The sequence below is a fragment of the Anolis carolinensis genome, chromosome 3, assembly GCF_035594765.1.
Source record: "Anolis carolinensis isolate JA03-04 chromosome 3, rAnoCar3.1.pri, whole genome shotgun sequence".
NCBI classification, from domain to species: domain Eukaryota; kingdom Metazoa; phylum Chordata; class Lepidosauria; order Squamata; family Dactyloidae; genus Anolis; species Anolis carolinensis.
The window spans coordinates 231,434,591-231,448,190 of NC_085843.1; positions in this window are offsets into that span (position 1 = coordinate 231,434,591).

Genomic DNA, 13,600 nt, shown 5'->3' on the forward strand with positions numbered 1-13,600 from the left:
CAGTTCAGTTTTATGGATATACACTCAGAAGTAAACCCCATAGAGCCTATTCATAAAAGCATGTACAAAACAGCAGCTTAAACATTTCATCTAATGTTAAAGGTAGTCAAGAATCCAAGAGAGGGTAGAGAAAATTGTGGCTTGCCATGCATTATTGGATTTCCACCATCTTTGACTACTGGCCATGTTAGTGTAAAGGTAAAGGTTTTCCCCTGACATTAAGTCTAGTCATGACTGACTCTGGGGCTTGGTGTTCATTTCCATTTCTAAGACAAAGAGCTGGCGCTGTCCGTAGACACCTCCAAGGTCATGTGGCCGGCATGGAGTGCATGGAGTGCTGTTACCTTCCCGTCAGAGCAGTACCTATCGATCTACTCACATTTACATGTTTTCGAACTACTAGGTTGGCAGAAGCTGGGGCTGACAGCAGGAGCTCACCCTGCTCCCCAGATTTGAACCGCCGACCTTTCAGTCAGCAAGTTCAGCAGCTCAGCGGCTTAATCCGCTGCACCACTGGGAGCTCCCTGGCCATGTTGGTTGGTGCTAATATAAGTTGTCCTCCAAAATATCTAAAGGGTCACAATTTCCTCATACTGCTTTTAAATATCTGACATCAATAGCCTATACATGTTTGCTGCACTATAATCTCAATTAATGTGAATTATGGGCATAACTGAATAGACATGTATAAGACTGCACTGTTAATTATTTTTAATGTGCCAGTGATAAATATTTGGAGGGTGTTAAAATTGTATGCAAAAGGTGATCTCATCCTGAATCAAATTTCCTTGCCATGAAAATGTTAATGTTAACATCACAATTGTGGGTAACTAGCTTCCAAGATACCTAAATGTAATTCAGTCCAATCAGTCCTCAATTTCGTCCCAAATATGTTTCTAAAAATGGCATCTATTCTCTCAATCTAGCTATCAAGTTGTTTAGCATAGTCTTTGAAGAAAATAAAATTACCAAAGCACCATGGACGCCCCGTTACACTTATTTTTGTGAAGCTTTTCCATCTGTAATCAATGGAAATCACTTGGGGCACTTTCTAGATAAGTTGTTGCCATGCAGGGGGTTATCTGATTAGCTGTAGAAATTAATTTATACTGTATCCCCCCATGATTACAACAAATGTATAAATTTGTAAGGTTTGGGTTTAATGAAGTGTCACACAATTCAAAGAGACCCTGCTGCAATATTATAAGATAAAACTGATATATTACTGAAGGTGGGTGTAGCTTTAAGAGGAATAAATTGAGGAAACTACTTATGAATCCTGCCCCCATGAAATTTTTCCGAATTTCAAGCATTGCAGAAGATAAGCTGTGGAAAATCAATCACACCTAGGACTCTCATATTTGTTGCTTTAACATTGCCCTGATAACTTTGCCTGCCCCTTTTCTTTGGATGCCTGAATGGTGGCAGTTATGAACGCATAACATGACTGCTCTGAATTCATGATTCCTACTATGATTTTCCTCCAGCCTCCACATACCAGGCAGCAGCTGCTGTGATGGAAGGGAATCTGCTCCCTTGTTCAGGAAGCAGCTAACTGGTGTCCTTTCCCCCGTCTCTTGTGTAAGCAATCTCCTTTGTGAGGGAAATTGCACCAGGGACTCTGTTTCTGCCTTTCACAATGGAAATTGCTCATGCAAGAGGGTGGGAACATCACTCAGCCTCTTCCTGAGTAACTGTGGAGCAGATTCCCATTAATCACAGCAGCTGCTGCACACTAAATGGGAATTAGGGAGGTCAGGGTGGGATTCACTGTGTGGCACCAAAATTACCATGCTCAGCACATGATTATGTCCTGTATTTCTGAATGCTCAACTAGAGATTGAAGTAAATTTTTATTTGGAAGAGACAAAGCTGGAATTGGGGAACAGTGTCCTCGGTTTGATCTCCCTGTAACTACATCATTAAATATAGGAAGCTGCCTCAAACCGAGGGCCTTTCTACACTCACTATATACAGTAATTCAGTTTGAAGCCAACTTGAGGCTGCGGTGGCCACAAAACACACATGGCCAATGCAAATTACATCACACATTTAAGGATATATGAAAAACTTTAAAACTCTGAAGAAAGTCTGTGTTCTGTCAAAAAACGTGCTGCAGCATATAGCAGGGCGAAATGGGTTCTGCAAAATGTGAAGCACATTGTAGACATAGGCCACTGCTGAATCCAGAATGGGGCTGCTGAAATATGCCCCAAGGGCATGGCTGGGCAGGAGGGGGCTTACCGACCCCCTGGGAGGGGTAATTGATTATTTCTGCTCTTGACTGTCATTTTCCCTTTTATTTTTTACCCCATAGGCCTCTGGTGCACTGATGTGTATCCCTCTGAGAAATGCGGGGAAAGAAATACTGCAAATTATTTGAGGCCAGATCCCATGGCAAATGTAATCCAGTGGTTCCCAAGCTTTGGGCCTCCAGGTGTTTTGGACTTCAGCTCCCACAGTTCCTAACAGCTGGTAAGCTGGTTGGGATTTCTGGGAGTTGAAGTCAAAAAACACCTGGAGGCCCAAAGCTTGGGAACCACTGATGTAATCACTTTCCTGGACTCAAACTCGTTCCAAGTATAGCAATCAGATCAGCCACTTAGCAAACCAGTTCCTCCCAAACCTGTTCTAAGCTGGATCATTGTGTCAGTGTAGAAGCGCCCTGAGTCAGACCATTGGTCACCACTGTTAACTCTTATTAGCAGCAACTCTCAAAATTTTAAGGGGGAGGTAGACCTCCATATAGATCCCTGGTATTGCTTGGTGATCTCCCATTCATGTACTAACCAAATCTGATGCTACTTTACTTCTCAAATCACATGCAATTGGGACATTCAAGCTGGTATGATGGCTCATTCTGGTTTTCACCAAAGGGCTCTTCTAAGCACTTTTGAGACTAACTGAGAGAAAGATGTTGACAGCACAAGCTTTTGTAGACTTAAGCCTAATTCTTCAGATGCATGCAATTAAGCACCTAGGATAAGGCCTTTAACAGACAATTTGTCTGGTTGGCCTCAGTTGGGAGTGGGATTTTGTCATTTCCTGCCTTGAGTCTGATCTGCAACATAGTCCTGGGTATAAGTCTTGCCTTGTTGATTTGTTTTTTTACTCATATGGTAGATATTCTAGCGTGAGGAATGCTTGTTGTCGTTCTATGAGTTTGGTGTCCATGTCTTGCTCTGCTCAGTAGAATTGTGCGTGAAATTTGTTCCTACTGTTTCTACCATTTTTTTGTGTCTTCCATTTCTTTGGTAGCACAAAATGGGAAACCCCCTCCCCGCATGAAAATCTGCTTGATACGAAAGCCTGCTTTCATCTTCAGCCAAGCTGCTCCCAGAATTTGCCTCATTGCCTTGGAAAGAGTGTGTGGCGTGCAGGCCCAGAAAACGTGTGTGCCTGCCAGTACCTACAGCCGTGTGCCTATTACTCTAGAGTAGAAACAGCAGGTAAGAAGCCTCTTTAAAGCACACGCCAGGAAGGCGAGCCTGGGTGAGAAGCCCTCCCCGTAAGGGTCTGATTTTTGGGGCCCCAAACCGAAAACAAAAATCTACCCTCCCCATTTTGGGAGGCTCCCAAAAAATGAATCGGAGCCCCTAACAAAACCCGTGATACGAAATGGGGCAAGGTTTACCCTGAATGTACAACCTTACTGCTCAGATCCAAAAGGCAAAGCTAAGGCAATTACAAAAAGCATTCACAACAAGAATTTTTCAAGCTATAGTACCCACCATTTGAATAAAAACAACAACAACAAATCAACAGGGCAGGACTTGTGTAACCACTGCATTTTGCGCATCTGATGAAGTAAACTTATGTCTACAAAAGCTTATTCTAGTGACATCTTTTTCTAAATCAGTCTCAAAAGTGCTAAAAGATTCTTGACATTTGGCCATCTACAATGACTATTTAATGCAATTTCAAACTAGTGAAGTATTGTTGATGTCTGGCTGTCGCCACTCAGAGTTAAATACTAAGGAGGAGTTAAACCTCTAATTTTGTAGGTTTTTTGGAGTACTTAAAAGCCATAATTGAATGGAGGAGATTGACTTGAGGCCAAAGTTGTCATCACTTTGCTTGTTCCCTGAATGTTTCTTTCTTTTTACCTGCTGCCTGTAATGTAGTTTTATTTTTCTGAATTCTATATATTACCTAGCTCACTATAATGGAATTAATAATTTGAATAAGTAATTTAAAACATACACAGTTGGCTCTCCATTCAACAGCTTGAAAACATTCCCGCCCCCCCCCCCCCAAATTTCAAAATGTAAACCTTGATTTGCCATTTTAAACTGTATTAGAGATACTATTTTATTATGCCATTGTCTATGACATAATAAAATATTATGCCATTGTCTAGGAGCCCCGGTGGCGAAGTGCGTTAAAGCACTGAGCTGCAGACTGAAAGGTCCCAGGTTCAAACCCCGGGAGCAGCGTGAGCGGCTGCTGTTAGCTCCAGCTCCTGCCAACCTAGCAGTTCGAAAACATGCCAATGTGAGTAGATCAATAGGTACCGTTCCGGCGGGAAGGTAACGGCGCTCCATGCAGTCATGCTGACTGGACAACGTCAGGGGAAACCTTTACCTTTACCTTTACTATGCCATTGTCTATAATGGGTCTTGCATGTCCACATTTTTGGGTCTGGAGGGAGTTCAATGCAGGTAGAAGTGAGGAACCCAGGAAAAAGGGCAGTAAACATTTCAACTCGGTGATCAACAGAAAAGTTAGTTCCCTAGAAATTTAGGCTGAACTGGTAAAAAACTGATTGCCCCTTTCTTTGGCAGGAAACATTGATTATTTCAAGAAATCCTTGCACTATTACATCTGGATAGGTACTGTATAGATATTTCCAGTACAGCTGTAATTTGACTTCACTGTATTCCAATTGCCATGCTTTGGAATACAGTGGAACCTCAACTTAAGACTGTCCCAACTTAAGAGCATTTTGAGTTAAGAGCTGTCGCTCAGCCTGGGCTTCATTTTGATATAAGAGCAGCATTTTGAGTTAAGAGGTAATGCCAGAGGGAGCACTGGCGCCAGAGAGAGCAATAGCACGAGACGACAGGGCTTTAGGGCTTCAAGGGATCAGTCTCCGTGCCTCATGCCTCCCTGCCTTGTGCTCTTGTCTGTTTTGGGAGATTATTGTCCACTTTATTTTTGTCCGCTTTGAGAAATTTTGGGTTCATTTTGTGTGTTTATATTCTGAACTTTTGGCTTCATGGAGAGTGAGAGAGAGATAGCAAGAGAGGGAGGAAGCTGGAATGAGTACAGTATGAAGAAAATGATGCTTCTGCTTTTTCACTGTGTGCTTTGTGCTTCCTTGCCACAACTTTGTGCTTCTACCATTTTAAAGTTGATCTTTCTTTTTATTGTTCCATGTGAATGTACATTTAAATATTATTTATATAAAATACATTTAACAAAAAAAGTAACAAAATAGGGGGGAGGTTCTGGGGGCTGGAATGGGTTAATAGCATTTCAATGCATTTCAATGGCAAAATTCACTTTGAGATTGAGTGATTTGTGTTAAGAGCTCAGACACTGAATGAATTAAACTATTAACTTGAAGTATCACTGCACTGGAATCCAGGCAGTCCGTGAGTTATGAACATCCGACTTACAAACTATTCATAGTGGGAAAAGGGGTGTGGGAGACAAAAGAAAGTGGGCCTGGGCTGTGGCGCAGGTGGGAGAGCAAGCCAGCTGCAATTAACTGCAATGAATCACTCTGACCAGGAGGTCATGAGTTCGAGGCCCGCTCGGAGCCTATATTTGTCTTGTCTTTGTTCTATGTTAAAAGGCACTGAATGTTTGCCTATATGTGTAATGTGATACGCCCTGAGTCCCCTTTGGGGTGAGAAGGGCGGAATATAAATGCTGCAAATAAATAAATAAATAAATAAATAAATGAGAGAAATCTACCCCTAGGGAGGAAAATTCATTCCTGAAAGAGTTATCATGGGGAAAACAGAAGCTTTCTCATCAATCAAAGCCAAACTTTTCAAAATCCAATTATCACAGGGTCAGAAAGTGAGGTGAAGTCTTCTGAACAGGAAAACAGACAGCAGAGGCTAGAGTTACACTTTTTTAAAAAAATGTACATGTTTCAACTTACATAAAATTAAACTTATCTTGTTTGAAAATTGAGGACTGCTTGTCAAAGACAGAACGCCACAAGATAAAAGATAACAAAGTTTATTGGAGTTACAGAACCAAAAATGCCCGTAAAAGACAAGGGCTAGGCAAACACTGGCCTTAAAAGTAAAAAGAGACAAGAAAAACGTTCAAAAGATAAACCGGATTAAACCGGAGTTTAATCCGAGTTAAATCAAAACAGCTTGCTTCAGCCTGGGAATAAACAAATAGAAGCTGGTGAACAAAAAGTTCAAAGGAATGCAACTAATTGGCAGCAGATGCTTCTCTGCTGCCAAGAGCTATGTTTGAGTAACTTAGAGGTTACTCCTCCACACAGCAGGCAATTTCCTGATACAAACACAGCAGACGAGGGCAGAAGCAGTCAGCGAAGTCCCAATCCGTTCCGAAGGTCGTAAGGCAGATGCAGACGTTTGTAGTTCACCAGTTCCAACGATAGACACAGGTAGGAGAATCCGAGGCCGTAGTCAGTCAGTCCGTAAGTCCAGAAAGCAGATGGCGTCCGTCAAGAAGACGACGGAAGGTCAAAGCTATTAAGATTAAGCAGAGGTTGCACAACAAAACCCCACACAATTCCTCCCGCCGTCTGAGCCCAATGTCCAGGATAACTTACGTAGTCAGCAAACGAAACACACCCATCTTCAGGAAAACTTCCCACACAGATCCCAAGCGTTCGTCCAGATTACCTTGCCCAACGCAATTTGCTATTGCTCCCAAACCCCATTTTATGCCAGTTACAAGTCCTCATCGCTATCAACTGTTCTCCTTAGCCCGGGCGTTTCCCCATCACTTTCCTCATCAGAACTGGAACACCTTTGACTACGCCCCACAGCATCCCCAGCTGTGGATCCCGTCCCATCCCTCCAGCTTGTCCACGGGTCTAATCCTGAAGGTCCCCAATCGCCTTCCATACTATCATTGCCAGTGGCACCCAAATCCTCCCTTACACGAGTCCATTCCATGTCATCCTCTTCCGAGCTAACCATCTCTTCCTCCATTCTCTCAGTAAACCCCTCAAAAGAATCCTCGTCAGATGGTTCTGCAAAGATATCTCGCAGCCGCTTCCTTTCTCGCTCCTCGAGAGTATCTGACTCTCGAGGAGTCTTACGCCCACGTCTCCCAGTAGTAGAGCCATGAGGCTCAACCATAACACTATCCCCTCTCACAAAGGCCTCCTCCTCCGAAGGCGGAGAGACGGCAGTGATGTCCTCAGCTACAGCACCACGACGACTGGAGGTATCTAACTTTAACAGAGAACGATGGAAAACTGGATGGATTTTAAAAGTAGAAGGTAAACGCAAACGAAATGCTACGGAAGAAATCTTTTTAACAATAGGAAAGGGTCCCAAATACCGTGGCGCAAACTTTCCCCCAGCCTGTTTAATGTACTTAGAAGATAACCACACTAAATCCCCTTCTTCCAACTCTTCCCCTGCCTGCCTATGACGGTCGGCCTGAGTCTTTTGCGTTGCCTTGGCTTCCAATAGTAAACGACGGGCAACATCATGCAACGCAGCCATTTCAGAGGAACGGTACACCGGGTCAGAGGAAACCACATTGGTTGACGGCGCCACACCTCCCCGCGGGTGAAAACCATAAGTCAGTTCAAATGGAGTATGCTGACTAGACGTGTGCACAGCGTTGTTGTAGGCGAACTCAGCCACCGGTAGCCATTTTACCCAAGCAGTGGGTTGATCTAAACAAAAACAATGTAAATATTGCTCCAACAACCCATTAACCCTTTCCAATTGACCATCCGTTTGTGGATGAAACGCTGAGGAGACGTTCAATTTAGTACCTAAACACTCATGGAAGTGTCTCCAAAAGCGTGACACAAATTGTGGAGCCCTATCAGAAATAATCACCTCAGGAGCTCCGTGCAAACGATAAATGTGTTTGGTAAACAATAAAGCCAATGTAGGGGCCGCCGGAATGGTCGAACAAGGAATAAAATGAGCCAGTTTAGAAAATAAATCCACCACCACCCAAATACATGTGTAACCCCCAGACTTAGGCAAATCAGAAATGAAATCCATGGAAATAATTTGCCATGGTCTCTCGGGAACAGGCAAAGACGACAACAACCCTCTAGGGCGCCCAACAGGCGTCTTACTCTGCTGGCAAACAGCGCAGCTATCACAAAAGCGAAGAATGTCTTGCCGCATCTTTGGCCACCAGTAGTTCCTGGTGATGAGCTGCACGGTCTTAAATCTGCCAAAATGCCCAGCCATGGGTTCGTCATGGTGGGCTCTAATAACCTCCAACCTGAGGGCCCCCACCGGTACATAGACCTGTCCCCTGCGTACCAATACTCCATTCTGATCTTGCAAGTGAGGCAGTATTGTACGATTCCCTGCTGACAACAGCATGAGTTGCTCTTGAGTCCAAACATCTTCTTTCTGAGCCTCTATGATTTGATCATGTAACCCGATCTCATTTTCCACAACACATAAAGAGGCAGTAGGCAAAATGGTCTGGCACACTACCTGCTCATTAGTCTTAAACTCAGGCTTGCGGGACAATGCATCGGCCCGCAAGTTTGCCTTCCCTTCCACGAATTGAACTTTGAAATTAAACCTGGAGAAAAACAAAGCCCATCGGATTTGACGTTGGTTTAACTTCTTGGCCGTTTGCAAATGTTCCAAATTCTTGTGATCAGACCTGACCACGATTTGGTGCCGCGCCCCCTCTAGCCAGTGCCGCCACACCTCAAACGCCACCTTGATCGCCAATAATTCTTTCTCCCATATGGTATAGTTTTGCTCAAATGGTGTTAGTTGCCGAGAGTAAAATCCACAGGGACGCAAAGTCCCTGATGAATCTCTTTGAGACAATACAGCCCCCAACGCGTAGCTAGAAGCGTCTGCTTCTACTACGAACGGTTTGTCCACATCTGGATGTATTAGTATGTTGTCTGCCTGAAAGCTAGACTTTAATTGTAAAAACGCATCGTGAGCTTCCCGCCCCCACACAAATGGCTGTTTCTTACGCAGGAGCTGCGTCAAAGGTACCGTGAGCTTGGCAAAGTTTGGGATAAACTCCCGGTAGTAATTAGCGAATCCTAAGAACCTCTGAACATCTTTCTTAGTCTTGAGCTCTTGCCATGAGTTGACTGCGTCAACTTTATGTGGATCCATTTTGAGTTCCCTTCCTGAAACTACATGACCTAGGAACTCAACTTCAGGTACATGAAAAACGCATTTAGAAGCCTTAGCGAAAAGCCCATTAGCCCGCAGACGATGTAGTACCTGCTTAACATGCTGACGATGTTCTCTTTCATCCTTAGAAAAAATTAAGATATCATCCAAATAAATCACCACAAATTGGTCAATTAAGTCTCTAAATACATCGTTTATGAACCTCTGGAAGACCGCAGGCGCATTGCAAAGTCCGAAAGGCATTACACGGAACTCGTGGCATCCGAAACACGTGTTAAATGCCGTCTTCCATTCATCACCTTCCCGTATTCTAATCAAGTTATACGCCCCCCGCAGGTCAAGCTTGGTAAAGACCTTAGCCCCTTGCACCCTCGATAGTAATTCCGAGATTAAAGGTAGCGGGTACCTATCCCGAATGGTGTGTTTGTTAAGGACCCGGTAATCACAAACCAACCTGAGGTCCCCTGTCTTTTTGGCAACAAAGAACACAGGAGCAGCAGTTGGAGAGCTAGATGGGCGAATAAACCCCTTAGCTAAGTTTTCATCAAGGAACTCTCTTAAAGCTTGCCTTTCTGGTACTGTCAAGGCGTACAACCTTCCTGCTGGCAATTTTGCACCTTCCGCTAATCTAATGGCGCAATCATATGGTCTATGCGGCGGTAGCTTATCCGCTTCCTTCTTACAGAATACGTCTGAGAATTCCCCATACTCAGCAGGCACTCCCTCCATATCAGGCTGAGTAGGGTTTAGAGTAAAACATTCCTGCCTCCTAAAAGTTATCTTACGCATCACCCAGTCCACTTGTGGATTTACTAAAGCTAGCCAATCCATTCCCAGGATCACATCGTATCTGGGTAAGCTCGTAATATCCCAAACAAACGTTCCCGTTACTCCCTGTACTTCCCACATTATTTCTGAGGTCTCATGGTTAACCACCCCAGTCTCCAATAGTCTCCCATCCGCTCCTTCCACCCATACGTCGCATGCTTTACGCACTACAGGAATGCCATGCTTCCTAGCAAATTCAATATCCACATATGAGACCGTAGCCCCTGAGTCCAGCAGTGCCAAAGTAGAAACAAGTTCTTTTCCCCCAACAGATAACGAACATGTTTCTTCCCCTCAGTTGACTGCTTTAAAAGCCCTAATGCGTTGGACTCACGTCGCACTAGGGCTGGCCTTTTCCCGAAAGCTGGGAAGGTTTTACATTACAATTTCTGGCGAAATGCCCAGCATTTCCACAATACAAACACAACCCCAGTTGTCTCCTACGGTTCTTTTCTGCTATAGACAGTTTTTTAAACACCCCGAGTTCCATAGGCTCGTCCCCCTTTACCACAGGTGTCTTAGATTCAAACATAGGTGGCGCACACATTGCTCTAGATTGTTTACGGGACTCGAACCTGGCGTCCAAACGCAACACTTTAGATATTAAGGCATCCCAATTTTCTGCCGGCTCCAAGCGTGCCAATTCGTCCTGGAGGTAATCATTTAAACCAGCAGTAAACAAAAGCATAAATGCATTTTCCCCCCAGTCTAACTGATGACGGTACGAATTAAACTTATTTAAATAATCCAAAACAGTCCCCTTTCCCTGTTTCAACCGATACAGAGCCCAACTAGCATTCTCCGTACGGAGGGGATCCCCAAAAGTGTCAGTTAGTAGTTTTTTGAAATCACTCAAATTGTCCTTGACTGGGTCATTTCCCAAAATCAAATTAGTGGCCCATTGTCCTGCAGGACCAGTCAACAAACTCAAAATAAATGCCACCTTGCTAGTGTCCGTAGGAAAAGCTTGTGCACTAAGCTGGGAAAAATAAAGTTCAATTTGTGCCAAAAAAGTTGGCAGTTTGCTCCTAGACCCATCAAAGCGTTCGGGAGTCATAACACGTCCTTTAGCTGGCTGTGCTGCTTGCGCAGCGTAAAAAGCAGCCTGTAATTGATCAAAACAAGCCTTTAACTCCTCCATCGTCTTCTTGACGTAATTAACTTCTACGGAAAAACTTTTTTTATGGGCGTTGGGCAATCTGTCAAAGACAGAACGCCACAAGATAAAAGATAACAAAGTTTATTGGAGTTACAGAACCAAAAATGCCCGTAAAAGACAAGGGCTAGGCAAACACTGGCCTTAAAAGTAAAAAGAGACAAGAAAAACGTTCAAAAGATAAACCGGATTAAACCGGAGTTTAATCCGGGTTAAATTAAAACAGCTTGCTTCAGCCTGGGAATAAACAAACAGAAGCTGGTGAACAAAAAGTTCAAAGGAATGCAACTAATTGGCAGCAGATGCTTCTCTGCTGCCAAGAGCTATGTTTGAGTAACTTAGAGGTTACTCCTCCACACAGCAGGCAATTTCCCAATACAAACACAGCAGACGAGGGCAGAAGCAGTCAGCGAAGTCCCAATCCGTTCCGAAGGTCGTAAGGCAGATGCAGACGTTTGTAGTTCACCAGTTCCAACGATAGACACAGGTAGGAGAATCCGAGGCCGTAGTCAGTCAGTCCGTAAGTCCAGAGTAAGCAGATGGCGTCCGTCAAGAAGACGACGGAAGGTCAAAGGTAGTCAGCAAACGAATCACACCCGTCTTCAGGAAAACTTCCCACACAGATCCCAAGCGTTCGTCCAGATTACCTTGCCCAACGCAATTTGCTATTGCTCCCAAACCCCATTTTATGCCAGTTACAAGTCCTCATCGCTATCAGCTGTTCTCCTTAGCCCGGGCGTTTCCCCATCACTTTCCTCATCAGAACTGGAACACCTTTGACTACGCCCCACAGCATCCCCAGCTGTGGATCCCGTCCCATCCCTCCAGCTTGTCCACGGGTCTAATCCTGAAGGTCCCCAATCGCCTTCCATACTATCATTGCCAGTGGCACCCAAATCCTCCCTTACACGAGTCCATTCCATGTCATTCTCTTCCGAGCTAACCATCTCTTCCTCCATTCTCTCAGTAAACCCCTCAAAAGAATCCTCGTCAGATGGTTCTGCAAAGATATCTCGCAGCCGCTTCCTTTCTCGCTCCTCGAGAGTATCTGACTCTCGAGGAGTCTTACGCCCACGTCTCCCAGTAGTAGAGCCATGAGGCTCAACCATAACACTGCTTGTATATCATTTAATAAGAAACTTAGAATTCTTTGCTAGAGAGCAGTAATTCTGTTGATGAAGAATTCTAAGCACTTAACAGAACTTACAGATTCCAAGTATGAAACTGATGTAGTGGCGCAGTGTAGACATAGCTTCAGTTGAGGAATAGTCAGGAACATCAAGGTCTTTCCCCAAATGCCTGCCAAGCTAAATATAGGATTTGTTTTTAGTGGGAATTGTCAGGATTTGTAAGTTACACAAGTTAAGTGATAACAGGATCAGTGTCTCAGGCTTAACCATAGATGTCATTGTAATTTGGATGTGGTGGCTAATGTTGAGACTATAGTATATAGGTTGTGGTCATAACCCTGTGTTAGTTTTGTTGAGGAGTGAGGGTGGATGAAGGTATAAGAGTTGATGAGGAGGGTTGTAGAGGGAGAAGTAAAGGTAAAGGTTTTGCCCTGACATGAAGTGTACAGTAGTTGTGTCCGATTCTGGGGGTTGGTGCTCATCTCCATTTCTAAGCCAAAGAGCCGGCGTTGTCCGTAGACACCTCCAAGGTAATTCTTTATCAACAGAATTACTGCTTTTTAGCAAAGAATTCTAAGTACCTTATTAAACGATATACAAGCAGTCCCCAATTTTCAAACAAGATAAATGGCCAGCATGATTGCATGGAGTGCCATTACCTTTCTGCCGGAGCGGTACCGATTCGTCTACTCACATTTGCATGTTTTCTCATTGTTAGCTTGGCAGAAGCTGGGGCTAACAGCGGGAGCTCATCCACTCGCCGGATTCAAACTGCTGACCTTTTTGGTCAGCAAGTTCAGCAGCTCAGTGAGAGAGCGAGTTTGGACATATTGTATATACTGCATTTATACTGCTGCTGCAACTAAAGAGAAAAACCTTCCTTTTGGAAAGAACAATTTTGTTTGTGTGTTCTTAATCCTGGAGACCAGTACAACTACCTGAAGGTATCTGACTGCTTAAGTGGAGTTAATAGAGTCCCTTCTGCTCTAACGGGGAATGTTATGACTGTACAGAACTGCTGACAAGAATTGCTGTCAAAGCTGGAGGCAGCGTACAATCTCCTATTTGCAAACCCTTTTAAAATCCATTTGCTTATAGGTTTAGTAGAAAACAGCTGAAATAGTTTTTAGCCAGGTTATTCTTGAGTGGAAAAATTACAAGTGTAGGGACTGTAA